At 40.2% G+C, this 18,352-nt stretch overlaps 1 protein-coding gene across 4 annotated transcripts in view; it reads right to left on the bottom strand.

Annotated features, from left to right (window-relative positions):
• lrrc4ca (leucine rich repeat containing 4C, genome duplicate a) overlaps positions 1-18,352 on the bottom strand; it is a 212,033-nt gene that overhangs the window by 110,369 nt on the left and 83,312 nt on the right. The window contains exon 1 of one of the 4 annotated variants that reach the window (XM_062036082.1): positions 4,675-4,714. The exons of the other annotated variants lie outside the window; for them this stretch is intronic. The gene's annotated coding sequence lies outside the window, so the exon portion shown is untranslated. Of the gene's footprint in view, positions 1-4,674; positions 4,715-18,352 lie in introns of those variants that run through there. 4 annotated transcript variants of the gene reach the window in all.

The raw sequence follows: 18,352 nt of genomic DNA, 5'->3' as shown, positions 1-18,352 counted from the left end.
ATGAAATAAGTTTATTTCGGCCATACAATCAACCCTCAACCAATAACCATTTTGTGTGACAGTACAGTACAAATTATACATATATAACAATCATACACATTTACACACAAAAACAAAAGAAAAGAAAAAGCGTGACCGAAAAAGGAATAGGCTGAAGCCAAGGCTTATATTTGCCTATTCTATACCTTCACTGAAAATAAGATTACCTGGAACATCAACATTAAAAAGAAAAAAAAAATCAATGGGATGAAAGTAATCGTTGCTATATTTTATAATTTTCAATTATTTCACCTTTCAATGTTTTCTTAAACCTTAACAAACAAGTACATGTCTTCAACTTGTCACTGAGCCTGTTACACCACTTAACTCCTAAAACTGAAATACATTTGTATTTTGTATTCGTTCTTGCTTTACATATTTCAAAAACCAATATCCCCCGTAAATTATAGTTTTCTCCTCTTAATTGAAATAACCTAAGAATACAAGCTGGAAGGCTGTTGTTCTTTACTCTAAACATAATTTCCATTGTTTTTAAAAACACAATATCTGAAAATGTTAACACATTAGAACTTATAAATAATGGATTGGTATGTTCATAGTAGCACGCTTTGTGTATTATTCTAATGACCCTTTTTTGAAGTTTAATTATTGGGTCTACGTTTGTTTTACAAACATTTCCCCAAACTTCAACACAATATGTTAAATATGGAAACATAAAAGAATAATATAACATCTGCAAACATTTCTTATTCAGCATGTGTTTTACTTTATAAAGAATAGCAATGGATTTGGATATTTTTCCCTTTATATATTCAATATGCGGTTTTCAACATAATTTATGATCAATTATTATTCCCAAGAATTTAGTTTCATATACTCTATCAATTTCCACTTGATTTAATTTTAATTTTGCTGCACAGTTTGTCCTTGCACCACTAAACACCATAAACTTAGTTTTCTTATCATTTAATGATAACTTATTAATATCAAACCATTTTTTTAGCTGAATCAACTCAACCTCTATTATCCTCAACACTTCCTTCAAGTCTTCTCCTGAACAATATACATTTGTATCATCTGCAAACATAATAAATTTTAATTTATTAGACACTGAACAAATATCATTTAAATATAGTATAAATAACTTAGGTCCCAGTACCGAGCCTTGTGGAACCCCACAAGTTACTCTTCTTGGCTGTGATTTAGTCTTATTAATTTCCACATATTGAGATCTATTGCTTAAATAACTATTTAACCACTGTTGTGAAACATCTCTTATGCCATAGTTTTCCAATTTTTGCAGAAGTAAGGAATGATCGATTGTGTCAAAAGCTTTACATAAATCAATAAATACTCCAACGGTGTGTTGCTTATTTTCTATTGCTGTAGCTACGTTTTCTACAAAGTCCATCACTGCTAGGGATGTAGATCGATTACTCCTGAAGCCATACTGCTGATAATTCAGAAGCTCATGTTTGTCAATACACTTATCAAGTCTATTTACAAATTATTTCTCAAGAATTTTTGCAAATTGAGGTAGTAGAGACACAGGTCTATAATTTGAGACCATGTGTTTATCACCATTTTTATAAATTGGAATAACTTTAGCAATTTTCATTTTGTCAGGAAAAGTTCCAGTTGATAAATATTTATTACATATATAAGTAAACAGCTTCAGGACCCAATCCACCACTTCTTTAACAAGTGACATATCCACGTTGTTACCATCGACAGATTTTTTGTTTTTAAACTTTCTGACCACTTCTAACACATCACTTTCACAAACTCCACCAAGAAACATTGAATTTTTAATGTCAGATACACGCTTTAACTTTTTCTCATCATTCATATTAAAATTAATATTTTTTGCCAAATTTGGGCCAACATTCACAAAAAACTTATTGAATTCCTCAGCTATTTCTTCTATATTTTCAATAAATGAGTTATATTCTTAGAAAAATTTAAATCCATAAAAAGGAAATTGCCAATTTTATGGCAATATTTAAATGAAAATCAACTCCTTTTTGTTTGTTTTAAAATCTGCCATATCTAATACAAATCGAAAAACGGCCCTCATTTTATTTTTTGATTTGCGTTTCAGAATTAGAAATAGAATGAACAGGAGGTACACGGACCAAAGTGGATTTTTATGTTGAATTATGTTTCTATTCGGGGCGGCGTGGCGAAGTTGGTAGAGCGGCCGTGCCAGCAATCGGAGGGTTGCTGGTTACTGGGGTTCAATCCCCACCTTCTACCATCCTAGTCATGTCCGTTGTGTCCTTGGGCAAGACACTTCACCCTTGCTCCTGATGGCTGCTGGTTAGCGCCTTGCATGGCAGCTCCCGCCATCAGTGTGTGAATGTGTGTGTGAATGGGTGAATGTGGAAATACTGTCAAAGCGCTTTGAGTACCTTAAAGGTAGAAAAGCGCTATACAAGTATAACCCATTTATCATTTATTTATTTATTCCAGACAAACGAACGGCCGCGATGAAACAGGGTGTGTGTACCTTCTAGGATTGGGTATCGAGTATCGATTGGAACCGGGACTAACTTTCCGATTCTCCCGGAATCGTTCAAAAGTTTAAATTTCGAATTCCTATTTTCGATACCTAGAAACCGGAAGAAGAAGCTGCTGAACACCAACGAAGAAGCGCCCACCGCCGGAAGTGTTAGCATAGCCGAGCGAGTCAGTCAAGCTCAAGCATGGATAGCGTGCGTCGGCGGTCGAAAGTGTGGCTTTACTTTACAAAAAAAAATGAAATAACCGCTAAATAACAGAGCTCCATGTCCATCAAGAAACGAGTGGAGAGAGAGCTGCAGATGTACCAGGACGTTCCACCGATACTTATGTCTGACGACCCTGCTGTGCATGGTGGTGGTCCGGTGGAACCAACAAAAGACTTATCCTTTGCTGTCAGATCTAGCTTTCTCCTATTTATGCGTTCAAGCTTCTTCCACACCCAGCGAACGTGTATTTTCCACAGCAGGAGACACTATCTGTCCAGAACGCTCACGCATCCTGCCTGAGAAGGCGGATATGGTCATTTTCCTAAACAAGAACTGTCTCTGATTTTATACTGTACCTGCTGCTAATCTGGACTGGGTTTTGCAAGTTGTTTCTTATTGTTTATTTGCTTTTCTGCACTAGGTTAGCCCATCAGTGGGAGCACGGTAACATTTTTAAGTACCTGTAGCATCATACACTTCTGTGTGTAAAGGTGTTTTCATGAGGTTTCCTGCAGCATCATACACTTATGTGTAAAGGTGTTTTCATGAGGTTTCCTGCAGCATCATACACTTATGTGTAAAGGTGTTTTCATGAGGTTTCCTGCAGCATCCTACACTTATGTGTAAAGGTGTTTTCATGAGGTTTCCTGCAGCATCATACACTTATGTGTAAATGTGTTTTCATGAGGTTTTCAAAAATAAAGCTCTCTTGTGGAAAGTGTACCCATGGGAAAATGTATTCATAATTTATAATATTTATATTCAAGTTCATAGATTTGATATTTATATTCTAGTTGAAAACAGCCCTGTGAGGAATTTATAGTAAAGTTCATAAAAAGTTAATAGAATTAAAATTGATGGAGAATGTCAGACTATTTCATTCAGAAAGACTGTAGGTTAGCTAGCTCATTTAAAATATCCTGCCTCTTAAAAGAATCGGAATCGAGAATCGTCAGGAATCGGAATCAAGAATCGTCAGGAATCGGAATCGGAATCGTTCGAATTCAAACGATACCCAACCCTAGTACCTTCCATTCCTTCTATTTCCAATTCTGAAACGCAAATAAAAAAACATTTTTTTATTATATATGGCAGATTTGAAAACAAACAAAAAAGAGGGGATTTTCATTCAAATATTGCCATAAAATTGGATTTTGTGCGGTTTTCCTTTTTCCAGATAAACACAAAAATAAATAAAAAAATTCGTACAAAATGAAAAAATGCATGGTTATCTGGGTGATGAAAAATTGAACCGGAAGCAGTATTTTTGTTTTCCTTTGCATTTAGCTTCTTTTTACCATTTGTTGTTCAGCAGGAGTCCTATTGATGTTTTAAAAAAGTGTCATTAAATAGTTGTCCAACTTTTGTTTCAGAAATGAAAATGGAAAAAATGGCCCGAAATGTGTTTTTTGATTTGCATTCAAGAATTTGAAATAGAATGAACGGAAGGTACACAGACCAAACGGACCCCCAGACACAGGAAACTTTGACTTTACTTTGGTTAAACAGTTGTATGAAATAATAAGAGAATAATGAATTAGTTTAAATATTGTGAATCAAAATTTAAAAGCAAAATTGTGACGGTCTGTCACATTCACGTCTTATGTTTCCTTAGTTTGTGTTTATTTCCTGTCAGCGCTTTTGTTTGTGTTCCACATGTTTCCCTGAGCGCTGGTTTCCCTCACCTGTCTTTGATTGGCAGCCTGGCACACCTGGCTGCAGTTGCCAATCAAGCTGCTATTTATGCCTGCCCACCTGTTCGTCAGCCTGGCACACCTGGCTGCAGTTGCCAATCAAGCTGCTATTTATGCCTGCCCACCTGTTCGTCAGGGTTCGAGGATTGTTTCTTTGTTGAATTGTTACTGACTCAGTAGTGTAGGCTGCTATAATTTGGTGCACTTCCCTGCTGCACCTCTAGTGTTTAATATAATTAAGAGACTCTTACCTGCACGTCGTCCTCCTGTTTCCTGCATCTTGGGGTCACAACTACCGCAGCCATGCGAGTTCCTGACAAAAATCATTTAGGGGTCTTAAATATTTTAAAATAAAATATATTGGTAGCAGTACCATTACTGTGTCACATTCCAAAAAGTAATGCGATTTTATGGATCCTTTTTTTTTAGATCTTATAGTCAATAGTTCTCATCATAAATAATTACATTTACAGTTAATACATTTAATCATATAGGAGGATCGCACTTATTGGAATTGGCAGCCTAAACCCCTGATCAGAATACCTTTAGATGCCACTGTAGAAAATGAGCCTTTTAAAATGCTCTGTAAACTGCAAATTAGAAATAGCTTTTCACAACAGCACACTGTAAAGCACAAGCACTTAAAAATGCATCAATGGTGATTCTCCCGGATGGCGGAGGAAGTAAAACGACTCCTTTAAGTAATTTTATGTTGTATTCTTGACCAAACAACATGCATTTAAAGTTTCTACCTGCAAGAAAAATGTTTGTTTAATTTGGAGTAATTCATAAGAAAAAAAATGTTGCAACAAGACACTAAAAAACAGTTTGTTACAAAAATAAATTATATTAACAGATTAATAGAAAAAATATTCGATATATTAGTCCAGGGATTCACACCCTTTTTTAATTCAAATTTTACTTTTGATTTGATCTTATTCAATAATTATGTCTAACCTACTTATCATTATTATTATTTCAAGCTGATGAGAATAACAAGTACATTATTTTCAGGACTATAAAGCGGCCACTAAATTTTAGGGAAAACATATGTTTTCATATATTAGCCGCACCACACTATAAGCCGCAAATATTTACAGTACGTTGCAAAATAAGTTATTTAGACAGAACAATTCTGTAAATGTTTATCCATATACCTTAATTGTTTCCAAACGGGGTCGTAACATGGCAGTAAAACGGGAGATCAAACAAAACAGAAGTCATCATCACAAACCCACTAGCTGCGGAAGCTACCTCTCAATCAGCTAAACAGACTCAATAACTCCACAGTGACGTTTTGGTGAATTTACTGCGGAATTTGTGAAACTGAAACAACGCAAAAAGAATGCCGTTGTAAGTTCATAATACTATCACAGACGCTCGTAAACATGTTAGCATGTTAGCTAGCGTCATTAGATTACAATAGCCTGTACAAATATGCATAAAAACACGCCTACAGACATCACACATGGGATAGTTTAGTAAGTATACAACGTTTTCGTTATACTGTAAAACTTACAAAGTTACTTGGAGTGATGCATGAAGTAAAAACGCTAAGGATGGCTAAAAAGACTGAATGACACTTGGTTGGAAAAAAAAACCTGCTGCCAGTAAATAGGACACTGTAGCACCTGCCGTGGGCAAACTTGTCACCATAGAAAAAACAATAAAACACTTTCTCATTTTGTTTGCTTGTTTTGTTTTTTTTCTAAATATTTTTATTGTGGCCATCAGTGATGAAAAATCCATAAATTAGCCCCATCACCTTGTAAGCTTAAAGTGTAGGAAAAACGTACTGTATTTTCCGCACTATAAGGCGCACCTAAAAACCTCCAATTTTGTCAAAAGCTGACAGTGCGCCTTATAATCCGGTGCGCCTTATATATGGACCAATATTGAGCCTCCAACAGGTAAAAGTTTCTATCAATCAATCAATCGCAATTACGGTAAGCAGCCGCCGACTTCATTTTCCCCCGTCTTCTTCTCACCGTAGAAGAAGAACTTCTTCTACGGTAAGCAGCCGCCCCCGTAGAAGAAGAAGAAGCGCGCAGTGCATGCTGGGATATATGACTGCGCAAAGCCTGCCATTTTATTTCCATTTGTTTGTTTATGTAAAGACCCCAAAATGGCTCCTATTAAGAGACACACTTACGACGCAGAGTTTAAACTTAAGACGATCAGTCACGCAGTAGAACACGGGAATAGAGCAGCAGCGACACTGACTCCATTAATGACGACTTCGTGTTGGATGCCGTATCCGCCCAACTGTTTAATTCGGACACTGAAGAAGAATTCGAAGGATTCGTGGATGAGGAATAACTACATAAAGTGAGCTTTACATGTTTATTTTGTGTGTTGTGTTGTGTGACATTAATGTTTGAGCAACGTTGAGTTATTGATATATTGTTATTGCTCTGCACTATTTTGAGTGTTACTACCGTATTTCCTTGAATAGCCGCAGGGGCGTTAATTAATTTAAAACCTCCTGTCACTCCTGCGTTTACCGGAAACCGGCGGGATGGCCGTGCATGCGGTAATTATTTTAAAACCTCTTCCCACTCCGGCGTTTACCAAAAGGAATCCATAAAATTTAGTCGTGCGCTTTGAGTGTGATGTAAGCATACCATCATGAAAAGCACATTTAATTAAAAAAAAACGTTATTATGGTCTTACCTGTACTTATAAATGGAGTCCATTTGCAGCTCCTTCTGACCAAAAGCATCGATAACTTGTTGATAGAAGTCTTCATTATTTCCTTTTTTCCGTTTTAAAAGTCTCTGTCTCGATGGAGATATTCCTTTAATTATTACCTCCTGCTTCCATTGAAAGTCCAGTTTAGAAAACTGTTTTATTTTAGATACCCTCCTTGTTAAAAGGAAGAGGAAAAAATCTCTTGCTGCGTGTGTTCACTTCTTCTGCAGTACCGGAAGTCGCAAGAAGGATCACTAGCGCGGCAGCGCCCTCTACCACCAGGAGACGGGAGTCATTTAATGACTTATACAGTATTTCACACACGCCGCTACGGTATATTAATAAAACATAGCTGCTTACTGTTCTCTTTAGCATACTGTACCGATATTCAATAGCTTGGACCTTAAATCCTACTGAAAAGCTCTTTATCTTTTTTCCTTTGTGCGATTGTAAACTACTGAAAGCAGCTTCCTCCATTTTGAAAATGAGGACAGATGCGTCACTCGTGACGTAACGAATTTGACCCGGTGGAAGTTCTAGACATATGCTAAATATTTTGCGAAACGAGTTTGACCCGGTTAGGGATGTTAACAATTAATCGATTTTCGATTAATTGCCGTTAAGAAATTACCCGATTAAAATTAACGATTTCAATTAATTGACAATTCCGTTCTGTCACGGTCGGTGCGGTGGTTTTCTGTGTGAAGGTAATGCTGAGTTTATACCTCGCTAGTCCACACGAGGGAGTTGTTGCTTATTGTACTTTTTCCAAGCAGCAACACCATCACGTGACCAGCCCTACATGTCCGCTGTACACATGAGAGTCCACATGCGAGAGAAGAAAAACAAACATGAAGCGACGCAAGAGAAGTGCTGTGTGGGAACATTTCACCCTAAAAGAGGACGATGCAACGTGCAAAATATGTAAGGCTGTTTTGAAGTACAACAATTCAACCAGTTCGTTAAATTACCACCTAAAAAGTTTACATGCCGCTGTGCTTGGAGGAGAGAGTGGAGGCGGAGCACGGCCAGGCCAGCCCTCCGTCGCCGAAGCGTTTTCCAAAAGAAAAGCGGTGTGTGATGACGCACGGGCAGAGGGCATCACCCAGAGGATTTGCAACATGGTTGAAAAGGATATGCTGCCTATAAGCATTGTGGATGGCAAGGGGTTTCGTGAGTTGATGAACTATTGTGAGCCAGACTACCAAATCCCTTCTCGAGAAACAATAACAACCCGCATAGAGGCTCGCTACAAAAGAAAGAAAGCCGAGCTGAAAGCACGACTGGCCAACACGCATGTAGCAATAACCACTGACAATTAATGTTGCAGCTTGCAGGCTGCTAGCCTTCTAATAGTTTGTGAGACAGACTAAGATGTGCATTGTGCATGTTGTGCACTTGATGTTACTTTATTTTTCTTGTCTTTACAGTAGTGAGTGAGTGACATGTTTTTTCACTTCAGTTCTTGTCAGCCTCACCTGAGTCCAAAGGTGAAGTTCTGCAGCAGACTGCAACAGCCAACAGGCTTACTTATTTGCTGCCTGCTGTTACAATTTTCAGGGATGTCTTCCTTGTATTTTTTCAAGTTGACAGATAGGCATTAGGCACCTTTCCCAGTTCAAGAGGGATTATATAAAATAAAGCTAGCTATTATGGCTGCTGCCACTACCAAGTCTTGCATGTGTGACAAGACTAAAGTGCACTTTATATTATATTCCTCATGTTACAAAGATGACTTACTTTTGTATCAAATAAACATTTGATTAGGGAATACAATGTCCTTTGTATTTTATACCAGCAAAATTTTGATTTTGATTTTGTACCTTATTGAGGGGAAATCTCAGATGGGGGGAAAACGCCGCTTTATCAACTAATCGATGATCGATCGATAAGGTTATCAACTATCAATTAATGAAATAATCGATAATTTGCATCCCTAGACCCGGTGAAAATTATAGACATGCGATAATAAAATTAATATTTTGAGAAACGAATTTGATCCAGCTTCAATAATGAACCGGCGATAAGGCCAAGCATGCGTTAATTATTTTGAGAAACGAGTTTGACCCGGCAGTAATTCTAGACGTGCGAATAGTATATTCCCTGCGCCAATTCAAGGAAATACGGTATATTGTGATTGCACTAACGTTTGATTTACCGTAACAGTATCACTGTTTTTTACCTGTTTATTGAATCAGGGAAAAGTTCCCCTCCACTATGTGATATAAATGTTGCACTACTGTTATACCTTGCAGTTGTTAAAAGATAAACAAAACACCACGTCACTGACTTTACCTCGGGGAAAATAATAAAACAGCGTATTCTTCATTTTGGGAGTGAACAGAGTTGTCAGAACGCTGGTTTGTAATCTATTAATAAAGTTTGACTGACCTATCTGACTGTTTTGTTGACATTCCCTTTAGCGCAGCTCTATCTAATGGATGCATGGGTGCGCCTTATATATGAACAAAGTTTTGAAATATGCCATTCATTGAAGGTGCGCCTTATAATTCGGTGCGCCTTATAGTGCGGAAAATACGGTAACCGCTTATAGCCCTGTATTTACGGTACTAACCGAATATACTTTATAAGAAGGGACTCATAAAATACCTGATGAAAAATAAATTCACATAAAATATTATTTATCCATCCATCCATCAATCCATCTTCTTCCGCTTATCCGAGGTCGAGTCGCGGGGGCAACAGCCTAAGCAGGGAAGCCCAGACTTCCCTCTCCCCAGCCACTTCGTCCAGCTCCTTTCGGGGATCCCGAGGCGTTCCCAGGCCAGCCGGGAGACATAGTCTACCCAACGTGTCTTGGGTCTTCTCCGTGGCCTCCTACCAGTCGGATGTGCCATAAACACCTCCGTAGGGAGGCGTTCGGGTGGCATCCTGACCATCTGGCTCCTCTCGATGTGGAGGAGCAGCGGCTTTACTTTGAGCTCCTCCCGTATGACAGAACTTCTCACCCTATCTCTAAGGGAGAGCCCCGCCACCCGGCGGAGGAAGCTCATTTTGGCCGCTTGTACCCGTGATCTTGTCCTTTCGGTCATAACCCAAAGCTCATGACCATAGGTCAGGATGGGAACGTAGATCGACTGGTAAATTGAGAGCTTTGCCTTCCGGCTCAGCTCCTTCTTCACCACAACGGAACGATACAGCGTCCGCATTACTGAAGACACTGCACCGATCCGCCTGTCGACCTCACGATCCACTCTTCCCTCACTCGTGAACAAGACTCTGAGGTACTTGAATTCCTCCATTTGGGACAAGATCTCCTCCCCAACCCGGAGATGACACTCCACCCTTTTCCGGGCGAGAACCATGGACTCGGACTTGGAGGTGCTGATTCCCATCCCAGTCGCTTCACACTCTTAATTAAGAATAGTGCATGTTTTTTTTAAATAAAGCGTCAATGAAATTAAAGTGTAAATAAAATACAGGTTCAACTCTTGTTTGCACTTAAACTTCTCTATGACTTTAGCTCCATATTTCTTCTGTTTGTTTAATATTGTCATTAGTGCCACAAGTGGTGGAAAAGTGTATTACAACGGAGTATAGCTGTGGCCCGTACGGACCACAGCTAGGAAACTGATATTTTTAGGCGGCCCTATCGGGTGCGCTCCGGCCTTACTGTTAAGAAACACTGGATTAGTCGATTGAAGAAATAATGGTTTTGTGCAGCCTTAATGGACATTGCTGTATGCACTTGGGCACGGTCATGCCGAAGTGGAAAACTACGTGCCTTTAACTGTCCTCAAAAATTACACCGAAGAGTTAATGGTCAAGGGCAGGGGTCTCAAACTCAATTTACCTGGGGGCCACTGGATGCAGAAACTGGGTGAGGCTGGGCCGCAAGAAACGATTTCTTAAAAAAAATCTAACATGCACTTTTTAATGAATTCACCTTCTTTGAATGGCTTTCCCGCCCTAGCAACCATCTCACTCACCATGTAGCTAGCTTTGACTGCTGCATCGCTCTTTTCGCTTGCTTTCTTGACCAAATCTTGTTGCCTCAGTAGACTGGTTTTAAAATTTGCAACCCGGTTCACTCTCTTATCTCCCTGGTATTTTGCATACTCCTCAGCATGTCTAGTTGTATAATGACGTTTCAAATTGTATTCCTTGTGCATCGCAACTTTCTCTGTATCAACTACAGTTTACAGCCGTGGAGTTTACAGTTACGGTGGCACAATTAGCCCCGAACGGGCGAACATCACCACTAACGTGTTACACGTCTGATTCGCACAGCGACTCTCTGTCGGAGTATCAGCGCTGGGGTCCAGTGCACCACACTTTTGTATTGTCGCTCGGTCCTTCGGCGGAGTGCTCGTCTTCCCCGCCCGGACTGTTTACAACGGGGGCGGGAGCGAGCAGGCGGGCGAGCGAGGGAGGCAGGGAGGGAGGGAGGGAGGAAGAGCTTGTGCGGTTGTCGTGGAAAAGCGGCAAAATGTTTCTCTGCTTGCATCACGCAAGTGACGTCAATGCATACTTGCCAACCTTGAGACCTCCGAATTCGGGAGATGGGGGGGTTTGAGGTGGGCGGGGTTGGGAGGAGGCGGGGTTGAGGGAAGCGGGGTTGTTTTTGTAGCCAGGAAGAGTTAGGGCTGCAAAGGATTCTGGGTATTTGTTCTGTTGTGTTTAGGTGTGGATGTTCTCCCGAAATGTGTTTGTCATTCCTGTTCGGTGTGGGTTCACAGAGTGGCGCATATTTGTAACAGTGTTAAAAAATAAATAAAATAAAATATGACCACCCTCAGTGTGACATGTATGGTTGTTCCTCAAGTATGTCTTGCAATAACTTGCGTGTGTCTGCAGAAGCCTCATACAACATGTGTCTGAACCGGCATGCTGTTAGTATGGAGAATAAGATGATGTGTCGACCTTTTGCATCACGGCACTTTGTCGAGAGCCTTATACTACACCAGACCTGGGCATTTTGCGGCCCGCGGGCCGCATCCGGCCCTTTGTGCGTCCCTGTCCGGCCCGCGTGAGGCCAATTATAAATTACAAAATAAATTTTAAAAAGTATCTATGTCGAGTGTGCAATACAACAGTGCTGCTTTTGTTTTGAAAATCGTTATTTGTATTACTTCCGTGTGGACGTATGCGTGTGCGTGATTGTGAGTGAATGTGAACAGCTGCAATCATTAATTACAAAATAAAGTTGAAAAAACATCTATGTCGTGCGCGCAATACAACTGTGCTGCTTTTATTTTGAAAAGTATTATTTATGGGCGTGTGTCCGTGTGTAACCTGTGAGTGAAGGTGCACATGCAGCGACAAGTGATGCACGGTTTACACCCGAGACGCTAAAAAGAGAAAAGTTGATGAAGAATGGCGTGTTTCCAACAAGACATGGACTGCCATGCAACGTTCCCTCTAAGGTGCGTGCCTGCACAATTGCGCACTGCTCAAGCGTCTGCTGCGCGCAGCAAGTATATGCCCCGCACCAAATCAAATCCCATCTGAATTCTAAACAAAATAAACATATTTATTCTATGTAATTTTGCAATGCAACTTTGAGTGACAGTGACAACAAGCGGCCCTAACGGTGTTCGTCAACACCGTTCAATTGAACACCGTTCTATTATTGTAACGTCTATCCAGATGCATCGAGGCCAGGAATTATATCGATCACTTTATTGAGCAAAACTGTTTATATTCGGACATAACCACACCAAAAACATAAGTAAAACACTTCTATCTCGAAAAACTAGTCATTTTCTGCCGTACAAACCAGGCCAAAACCAACTTGTCATCTGTCACCAACACGCATAGCACTAAACCACTGGTGCGTTTATGGCCAACAGAAAGTCGGACAACTCAAACACCACACAAAGTTACACTATGACTCCTCAGTCATACGTGTGCTTATTTTACTGTCATTTATTATTAATGTTAATTTATTTATATTAGTCATGGAATGCTGTTACACACACTATGTTGAAGTATTACTATTATTATTAATTATTATTATTATAATTATTATGTATCTTACGGTATACATCAAAAATAATATTGAGCAAAATTTAATTGAAATATTGTCGATGTGGCCCTCCAGCAGTGCTCGGGTTGCTCATGCGGCCCCCGGTAAAAATTAATTGCCCACCCCTGTACTACACCGTGATTGGTAGGATCCTTCAGCTCGCACACAACGCCATTCACTTATAACTCGCGGGCCGCACTATCATTAAACGTTCATATTAAGGTGGGGGCTGCAAAATAACGTCTCGCGGGCCGCAATTGGCCCGTGGGCCGCGTGTTTGAGACCCCTGGTCAAGGGGGTATTGAAAAACATTCGATGCATTTGTTTGATTGGTGGTTATCAATGTTTTCTGTAATTTTGTTGTCTTATATCCATCACCTCATTTCCTTGACAAAATAGGCCTGTTATGCAACATGGTTGTGGTGAATCATTACTCGTTGGTGTTTTGTCTCCTGGCGGTTTATATAATAAGGATTTATAAATAGAGCACGTACGTGAATGCTCTCCTTAAAATAATGCTTCGCTTCCTGACCAAGAGCTGGTACGAAGGGTTTGCGGTCTGCATTTGAGAATAAATCAGGACCGCAAAAGGAAGCAGGAGAGTGAGAGATGGAGTGGGGGGATGAAATGAACCAGGAAAATGCATGTCCCCTGCCACATGCCTGACGTTCACCCCGCAAAGTCACAGATGTCTTGGCCTCGACAGTGTTACAGATGCAGAAATGTCTCAGGGGCTGGTGCATATAATTTGGCGAGCGGAAGCATGAATCACAACATCGGAACACACACGCTCATGAATCTTTGTTTCGGATTTGCTCAGGAGACAGGATGTTGTTTTGGTTTGATCTGGAACACTTATCCTACAACAGATGATGCTAAAGCGTTCAGTGCTACAAGCTGTCCATGCCAATCAAAGCTGTGTCAGCACCAAGGAAAAAAAGCGCAATGTGCGACTCCAGACGGCAACGCTTTCGTACAGCATGTGTGCAGCATCTCAGTCTTACAATCTGGCCATGGCCACAAGAACACTGACATTTTTTTAAAACTGATATTTGGCATTTCATCCACTCTTTAGAAAACCCAAGCCAGGCTCTAGAATATATTTCTAGTCTTTAGTGAAGTTTTAAATCAGTTTTAATAATTAAACTTGCTATGCAAATATCATGATTTTCAAGACTTATTGGATCATTGTTGACAAGGAGATGGTTTGGAGTTAGGGTTGTACGGTATACCGGTACCGCGATACTAATGAATTATATTCTGTACTATACCGCCTCTGAAAAGTATCGGTCCCGCACCTTGTTGTCACGTCGTGTCATTGCTGGTTTTACGAGCAGAGGAGCATGTTCGGCAGCGCACAATCACAGAGTACTTACAAACAGACACAGTGTGTAGACAGAAAAGGGAGAACAAACACATTTTGGCTTAAAAACTAACCATAAAAGTGAAGTTATAACACTGAAACGCCCTCAGGAAGAGGTGCTTTAAGAAATGGCTAATTAGCAAACGTCCATCCGCCGTCGGCAGTGTTTTAGCTACTTCTAAATCACTAATCCTGGTCTCCATGGCGACAAATAAAGTAAGTTTCTTACAAGTATCATCCCTGCAGGACGAGGAATAGCTAAACATGCTTCACTACAAACCGTAGCTCACCGGCGTCAAAATTTAAACAAACGCCATTTGTGGATCTACACCTGACATCCACTGTAATGATACCAAGTAAAATAGTGTATCTAGTCGATACTACTATGATTACGTCGATATTTTTTGGCATCACATCTTCTTTCGTTTTTTTTCATTCATATTTCATAATTCATAATATTATGTTTATGAACTCAGGAAATATGTCCCTGACACATGAAGACTTTGAATATGACCAATGTATGATCCTGTAACGACTTGGTATCGAATTGATACCCACCTTTGTGGTATCATCCAAAACTAATGTAAAGCATCCAAACAACAGAAGAATAAATTATTATTACATTTTAACAGAAGTGTAGATAGAACATGTTAAAACAGAAAGTAAGCAGATATTAACAGTAAATGAACAAGTAGATTACTAATTAATTTTTCTACCACCTTCCCTTAATAATTTTGACAAAATAATAGAATGGAAAATGACAGAAAATGTTACTGCATAAGTCAGCAGACTAATTTAGGAGTCTTTGTTTGCTGACTTACTATTAAAAGACAAGTTGTCTTGTATGTTTACTATTTTATTTAAGGACAAACTTGCAATAATAAAACATATGTTTAAAGGCCTACTGAAATGATTTTTTTTTATTTAAACGGGGATAGCAGATCTATTCTATGTGTCATACTTGATCATTTCGCGATATTGCCATATTTTTGCTGAAAGGATTTAGTATAGAACAACGACGATAAAGATTGCAACTTTTGGTATCTGATAAAAAAAAGGCTTGCACCTACCGGAAGTAGCGTGACGTAGTCAGTTGAACATATACGCAAAGTTCCCTATTGTTTACAATGATGGCCGCATGAAGTGAGAGAGATTCGGACCGAGAAAGCGACAATTTCCCCATTAATTTGAGCGAGGATGAAAGATTTGTGGATGAGTAAAGTGCAAGTGAAGGACTAGTGGGGAGTTGAAGCTATTCAGATAGGGAAGATGCTGTGAGAGCCGGGGGTGACCTGATATTCAGCTGGGAATGACTACAACAGTAAATAAACACAAGACATATATATACTCTATTAGCCACAACACAACCAGGCTTATATTTAATATGCCACAAATTAATCCTGCATAAAAACACCTGCGTGTTTGTTATGCTAGCTCCTAGCTCCTCTGCTAGCTCCTAGCTCCATAGAACACGCCAATACAATTCAAACACCTGATCAACACACACAATCACTCAGCCCAAAAGACCGTTTACCTAACCCAAGGTTCATAAAGCTTATATATTTTTAAAAAGTTACGTACGTGACGCGCACATACGGTCAAGTTATCGAATGTTTAGCAGCCAAGGCTGCATACTCACGGTACCTGATATTCAGCTGGGAATGACTACAACAGTAAATAAACACAAGACATATATATACTCTATTAGCCACAACACAACCAGGCTTATATTTAATATGCCACAAATTAATCCTGCATAATAACACCTGCGTGTTTGTTATGCTAGCTCCTAGCTCCTCTGCTAGCTCCTAGCTCCATAGAACACGCCAATACAATTCAAACACCTGATCAACACACACAATCACTCAGCCCAAAAGACCGTTCACCTAACCCAAGGTTCATAAAGCTTATATGTTTTTAAAAAGTTACGTACGTGACGCGCACTTACGGTACGGTACGTGTTATGCTAGCTCCTAGCTCCTCTGCTAGCTCCTAGCTCCATAGAACACGCCAATACAATTCAAACACATGATCAACACACACAATCACTCAGCCCAAAAGACCGTTCACCTAACCCAAGGTTCATAAAGCTTATATATTTTAAAAAAGTTACGTACATACGCAAAAAAAAGCCAAAGCTGCATACTCACAGTAGCACGTCTGCGTCTTTGTCATCCAAATCAAAGTAATCCTGGTAAGAGTCTGTGTTGTCCCAGTTCTCTACAGGCGTCTGTGTATCCAAATCAAAAGTCCTCCTGGTTAGAGTCTCTGTTATCCGAGTTCTTCCATCTTGACTGCATCTTTCGGGAATGTAAACAAAGAAGCGCCGGCTGTGTACTGTTGTGGCTGACTACGTTCGAAAAATACGTCCATTTCGCACCGACAACTTTCTTCTTTGCTTGCTTGGCTTCCTTCTCCATAATGCAATGAACATGATTGAAACAGATTCACGAACACAGATGTCCAGAATACTGTGGAATTATGAAATGAAAACAGAGCGTTTTCGTATCGGCTTCAATGTGGAAGGCATACCCGTGTTCGCCGGGCAACGTCACACGCATACGTCATCCTCAGAGGCGTTTCGAACCGGAAGTTTAGCGGCAAATTTAAAATGTCACTTTATAAGTTAACCCGGCCGTATTGGCATGTGTTATAATGTTAAGATTTCATCATTGATATATAAACTATCAGACTGCGTGGTCGGTAGTAGTGGGTTTCAGTAGGCCTTTAATGTACCGTAAGACTTTTTGTTAAAATAAAGCCAATAATGCAATTTTTGGTGGTCCCCTTTTCTTTAGAAAAGTACCGGAAAGTATTGAATAATTTTGGTACCGGTACCAAAATATTGGTATCGGGACAACACTAGTTGGAGTAAACAAAACAAAATCTACAAAAATAAGTAAAGATTCAGGAGTAGCTCCATCAGTTCTTATGTTTGTAAGTATCATTTCACTGTCCGCCATGGTGTCAATAGTATCACGTACTGTATGTGTACGCCCTGATTAACTAACCACTACAAGCATACTTGCCAACCTTGAGACCTCTGAATTCGGGAGGTGGGGGCAGGCGGGGTTTGGTGGTAGCGGAGGTGTATATTGTAGCGTCCCGGAAGAGTTAGTGCTGCAAGGGGTTCTGGGTATTTGTCATGTTGTGTTTATGTTGTGTTAAAGTGCGGATGTTCTCCCGAAATGTGTTTGTCATTCTTGTTTGGTGTGGGTTCACAGTGTGGCGCATATTTGTAACAGTGTTAAAGTTGTTTATTCCGCAACCCTCAGTGTGACCTGTATGTTTGTTGATCAATTATGCCTTGCATTCCGCATACTGTATATTGTGTGAATGGGCCGGCACGCTGTTTGTATGGAGGATAACCGGACGTGACGACAGGTTGTAGAGGACGCTAAAGGCAGTGCCTTTAAGGCACGCCCCCAATATTGTTGTCCGGGTGGAAATCGGGAGAAATTCAGGAGAATGGTTGCCCCAAGAGATTTTCGGGAGGGGCACTGAAATTCGGGAGTCTCCCGGGAAAATCGGGAGGGTTGGCAAGTATGACTACAAGATGTAGTGAGCTGGGTCCCTGAACAAAATAGAATGTATAAAAGGATTCTGATGATACTATCTACATGTAGTATAAACTAAGGGTGTGTTAGGACAGTCGACTATTCGAAGAACATTGATCATAAGGATGGCTAGTTTGCTACCCCAAGCACCCCGCGTATAGCAGGTATGTTCGCAGGATGTTCCGAGATGGTGGGGATACACCGCCGTAGGACACAGCCCGAGGCATGCAATAGAGCGGCGGGCCCTGACAGGATTCTACTGTCGGCCCTGGTGGGACTTGCTGTAAATCAGAAGGGGCACAAACACCACTGCTGGTGTAGCTTAGACT

Source organism: Entelurus aequoreus, linkage group LG24, assembly GCF_033978785.1.
Source record: "Entelurus aequoreus isolate RoL-2023_Sb linkage group LG24, RoL_Eaeq_v1.1, whole genome shotgun sequence".
NCBI classification, from domain to species: Eukaryota; Metazoa; Chordata; class Actinopteri; order Syngnathiformes; family Syngnathidae; genus Entelurus; species Entelurus aequoreus.
Note: the sequence above shows the minus strand (reverse complement) of the source record. Positions and strands in the feature narration are given on the sequence as shown.